Source organism: Cherax quadricarinatus, chromosome 23, assembly GCF_038502225.1.
Source record: "Cherax quadricarinatus isolate ZL_2023a chromosome 23, ASM3850222v1, whole genome shotgun sequence".
Lineage (NCBI taxonomy): Eukaryota > Metazoa > Arthropoda > Malacostraca > Decapoda > Parastacidae > Cherax > Cherax quadricarinatus.
The window spans coordinates 25,266,074-25,270,758 of record NC_091314.1 but is presented as its reverse complement, the minus strand read 5'-3'; positions in this window follow the sequence as shown (position 1 = coordinate 25,270,758).

Genomic DNA, 4,685 nt, shown 5'->3' with positions numbered 1-4,685 from the left:
GTGATTGGATGTCTCTGCCGCACTGGGGATGATTGGCCAGGAGCGGCGGCCATGGCATCATGGGGGAGTGGAAGAGGATGGGAGGAGTAGGAGAAGAAAGAAAAAGTGAAGGTGGCTGGGGAAAGGGGGGATTCAAAGCGCGGCAACACAACACTGGTTCGTTCATGTCAAAATTACTTCCTCAAGCTTCAACAAACACTATGGTCTTGAAAAGCTTTCTTTCCAAGCTTTTCTCCAAGCCTGGTCTCCAAACTTAGTCTCCAAGCTTAGTTTCCAAGCTTAGTCTCTTAAATGAACTGCTGTATCAATAAAGCTTTACAATCTACCATAGTATAACGGTGGCCCGTGGCCCGTGGCCCGTGGCCCGTGGCCCGTGACCCGTGGCCTGGTGGCAAAAGCTCTCGCTTCACAGGTTAGGGTCCGGGTTCGATTCCCAGCGAAGGGGTGGAAACATTGGACGTGTTTTCTTACACCAGTTGTCTATGTTCACCCATCAGTAAAATGGATACCTGGGTGTTAGTGGACTGGTGTGGGTCGCATCCTGGGTGTTAGTGGACTGGTGTGGGTCGCATCCTGGGTGTTAGTGGACTGGTGTGGGCCGCATCCCGGGACAAAACTGACCTAATTTGCCCGAAATGCTCTGCATAATAAGTGGCTTTCTATATAGTAGTACTAATGCTAGTTATGTCTACCAGGAGGTTATTCCGGGGATCAACGCCCCCGCGGCCAGGTCCACGACCAGGCCTCCCGGTGGATCAGGGCCTGATCAACCAGGCTGTTACTGCTGGCCGCATGCAGTCCAACGTACGAACCACAACCCGGCTGATCCGGCACTGACTTAAGGTATCTGTCCACCTCTCTCATGAAGGCAGCCAGGGGTTTATTGGTAATCCCCCTTATGCTTGGTGGGAGGCTGTTGAACAGTCTTGGGCCCCGGACACTTACGGTGTTTTCTCTCTTAGTGTACCAATGGCGCCCCTACTTTTTACTGGGGGCATTTTGCATCGCCTGCCCAGTCTTTTACTTTCGTAGGGAGTGATTTCTGTGTGCAGATTTGGGACCATTCCTTCCAAGATTTTCCAAGTGTAGATTATGATATATCTCTCCCTCCTGCGTTCCAACGAGTACAAGTCAAGTGCTTCCAAGCGTTCCCAGTAGTTAAGGTGCTTGACAGAACTTATACGTGCAGTAAAGGATCTCTGTACACTCTCTAGATCTGCGATTTCACCTGCTTTGAATGGAGATGTTAATGTACAGCAGTATTCTAGCCTAGAGAGAACAAATGATTTGAAAAGGATCATCATGGGCTTGGCATCTCTCGTTTTGAAGGTTCTCATTATCCATCCTATCATTTTCTTTGCACTTGTGATCGTGACACTGTTGTGATCCTTGAAAGTGAGATCCTCAGACATTACTACTCCCAGGTCCCTTACATTATTTTTCTGCTCTATTGTATGGCCAGAGTTTGTAAAATACTCTGCTCTAGTTATTATCTCCTCCAGTTTTCCATAACGGAGTAGTTGGAATTTGTCCTCATTGAACATCATATTGTTTTTCGTTGCCCGCAGGAAAACTTTGTTTATATCTTCTTGGAAGTTAACAGCGTCCTCAGCAGATGACAGCCTCATGCAGATCCAAGTATCATCTGCAAAGGATGATACGGTGCTGTGCATTATATCTATGTCTGATATAAGGATGAAGAACAGGATGGGGGCGAGTACTGTGCCTTGTGGAACAGAGCTCTTCACTATTGGCAGCCTCCGATTTAACTCTGTTGACCACTACTCTTTGTGTTCGATCTCCCCACTTTGCCAGTTATTTCTTTTACACGTATTTTGTGTGCTATTACGCCATGATTGCACTTGTCAAACACTTTTGCAAAGTCTGTATATATTACTTCTGCATTCTGATTTTTTTCCAGTGCATCCAAGGCCATATCATAGTGATCCAGTAGTTGTGAGAGGCAGGAGCGTCCTGCTTTGACCCCATGTTGCCCTGGATTGTGCAGTTTTTTGGAATCTAGGTGGTTTGTAATCCTGCTTCTTAGCACTCTTTCAAAGATTTTTAAGATGTGGGACGTTAGAGCTATTGGTCTATAGTTCTTAGCTAATGTTTTGCTGCCACCTTTATGGAGTGGGGCTATATCCGTTGTTTTAATTAAAGTGACTGTGGAAATTCACTCATGTGCAGGCTCCTTCTCCGTAGTGTACTTAGGGCACGTGAGAGGGTTTCTTGCAGTTCTTAATGAACACAGAGTTCCACGAGTCTGGGCCTGGGGCTGAGTGCATGGGCAAGTTGTCAATGGCTTTTTCAGTCTATCGGAGTTAGGGTAATGTCGGAAAACTGGCATACATTTATGGAATTTTGAGGCTCATTCATGAAGAAATCATTTGGGTCGTCGATCCTCAGACTGATTAGTAGCTCGCTAAACACAGAGTAGTACTGGAATTTCAGTATGTCACTCATTTCCTTGTTGTCATCTGTGTAAGTTCCAACCTGTCTGAGTAAGGGCCCAATACTAGATGTGGTATTTGCCTTGTTTTTGGCATATGAAAAGAAATATTTTGAATTTCTTTCAATTTCACTAATAGCTTTAAGCTCCTCCTGTCTCTCCTGGTTCCTGTAAGAGTCATTTAACTTAATTTCGATAGTTTCCATTTCCCTTGTCAGCGCCTCCTTCCGTGTATCAGATATTCTAGCATTCCTGAGGAGCTCAGCGATTCTTCGTCGTCTTCTGTAGAGGGAGCGTCTTTCTCTCTCCAGTTTACTCCTGCTCTTCTTCTTTCTTAGGGGAATATGCCTAGAACATGCTTCAGCTGCCAGGAAGTTGATTCTTTCAAAGCACTGGTTTGGATCCATGTTATTTAAGATATCTTCCCAACATGTTTCATTTAAAACATGGTTTACCTGGTCCCAGTTGATGTTCTTGTGTTGAATTTGTATTTTGTGAAGACATCTTCACAGGTACATGCATTTTGCTGATCAGGACCCCTATGCATGTAAGTCTGGACTTCGATTAGATTGTGATCGGAATTAGTTGTTTTTGATATTGTTATGTCCCTTAACAGGTCCTCATTATTTGTGAAGATAAGGTCTAGTAGCTCATGTGTGTGACCTTCCATCTGCGCTACCTCCAGGGATTGTTTCAGCTATAACATTATTTGCTACATTCTTCCATTTTGTATGCCTTAGGTTGAAATCAACAATCAGTAAGATGTTTGGGGATGGAGCTGGAAGGTTTTCCAGACAGTAATCAATTTTCAGTAGCTGTTCCTCGAACTGTTGGGAGGTTGCATCTGGTGGCTTATATACAACCACAATGACTAGGTTTTGGTTCTCGGTCTTTATTGATAGATCTTCAACTACATCATATGTGGTGTTCAGCAACTCCGTGGAGATGAGGGACTCTGACATACGGGCCAACCCCACATTGTTGCCTTTTCTTTTTGTCGCATCTAAAAAGGTTGTACCCACTTATCCATATTTCACTGTCAAAGTGATCTTTTGTGTGAGTCTCTGTGAAGGCTGCAAACATTGCATTGGACTCCTCTAGAAGTCCACTGATAAAAGGTATTTTGTTGTTGGTGGATGGCTTAAGGCCCTGTATATTAACAAATATGAACGAGGTTGTATTCCGTGTTTGTTGGGGGGATTTTGTTATTGGCATCAGTAGTTGTAATTCTGGAGGGCCATGGGTGGCCACTGGCTGCGCCTCCAGTCCAACAAGGCTCCAAGGTGGTGGATTATTTTTGTTATTTCCTTCCATTTTCTTTTTCCGTTTACTGCCACTAAAAAATCACCTGGAGTTGGGTTGTCGTAGCTACTATTGTTTGTCTTGTGGGGTCTGTGCCTCCTGGTCCCTTTTAGATGGTTCGCAGAGCAGTTGATGTCAGCTACGATTGTATACCTTGTACTTGTACTTGTAGTAAATAAAGATATTATTATTATCAGGTTGTTGCTTCTATAACCTGTCTCACCACAGGACCAGGCAAGTGAGTACTTGCCTGGTCCTGTGTGTGTGTGTGTGTGTGTGTGTGTGTGTGTGTGTGTGTGCCCCACACTTCCCCACACTGCCTCCCACAATACCCCCCACACTACCCCATGCTGCCTCCCACAATACCCCCACTGCCTCCCACAATATATCCTACACTACCCCACAATGCCTCCTACACTACCCCACAATACCTCCTACACTACCCCACAATACCTACTACACTACCCCACAATACCACCTACACTACCCCACAATACCTCCTACACTACCCCGACACTACAGCCCACACTACCCCCACACTGCAGCCCACACTACCCCCACACTGCAGCCCACATTACCACACACTGCCTCCCAAATTATCCCACACTGCCTCCCACAATACCCCACAGTGCTTCCCACACCGGTCGTGCTGGCGTTAAAGTTTACGGTCTGTGGGATTACCAGTACCTTCCACTTCCCCTCCCCGGAATTGGTCCGTGACTCCTTGTAGGTCCCAAGACCAATATCTCCACGTCAATTAAGGACCAAACTTCATAACCCAACGAATCCCGCTAAATCCTAATCCGCCGAGGGATTTAACATCGATTTCTTCCTTTCACGGGAAAATTATTCAGAAGAAAACGCCTCACAAAGTAGAAAAGAATTGAGAACCTGTGCCAGGAGCAGTGACTCGACCCCCTGCAAACACAAT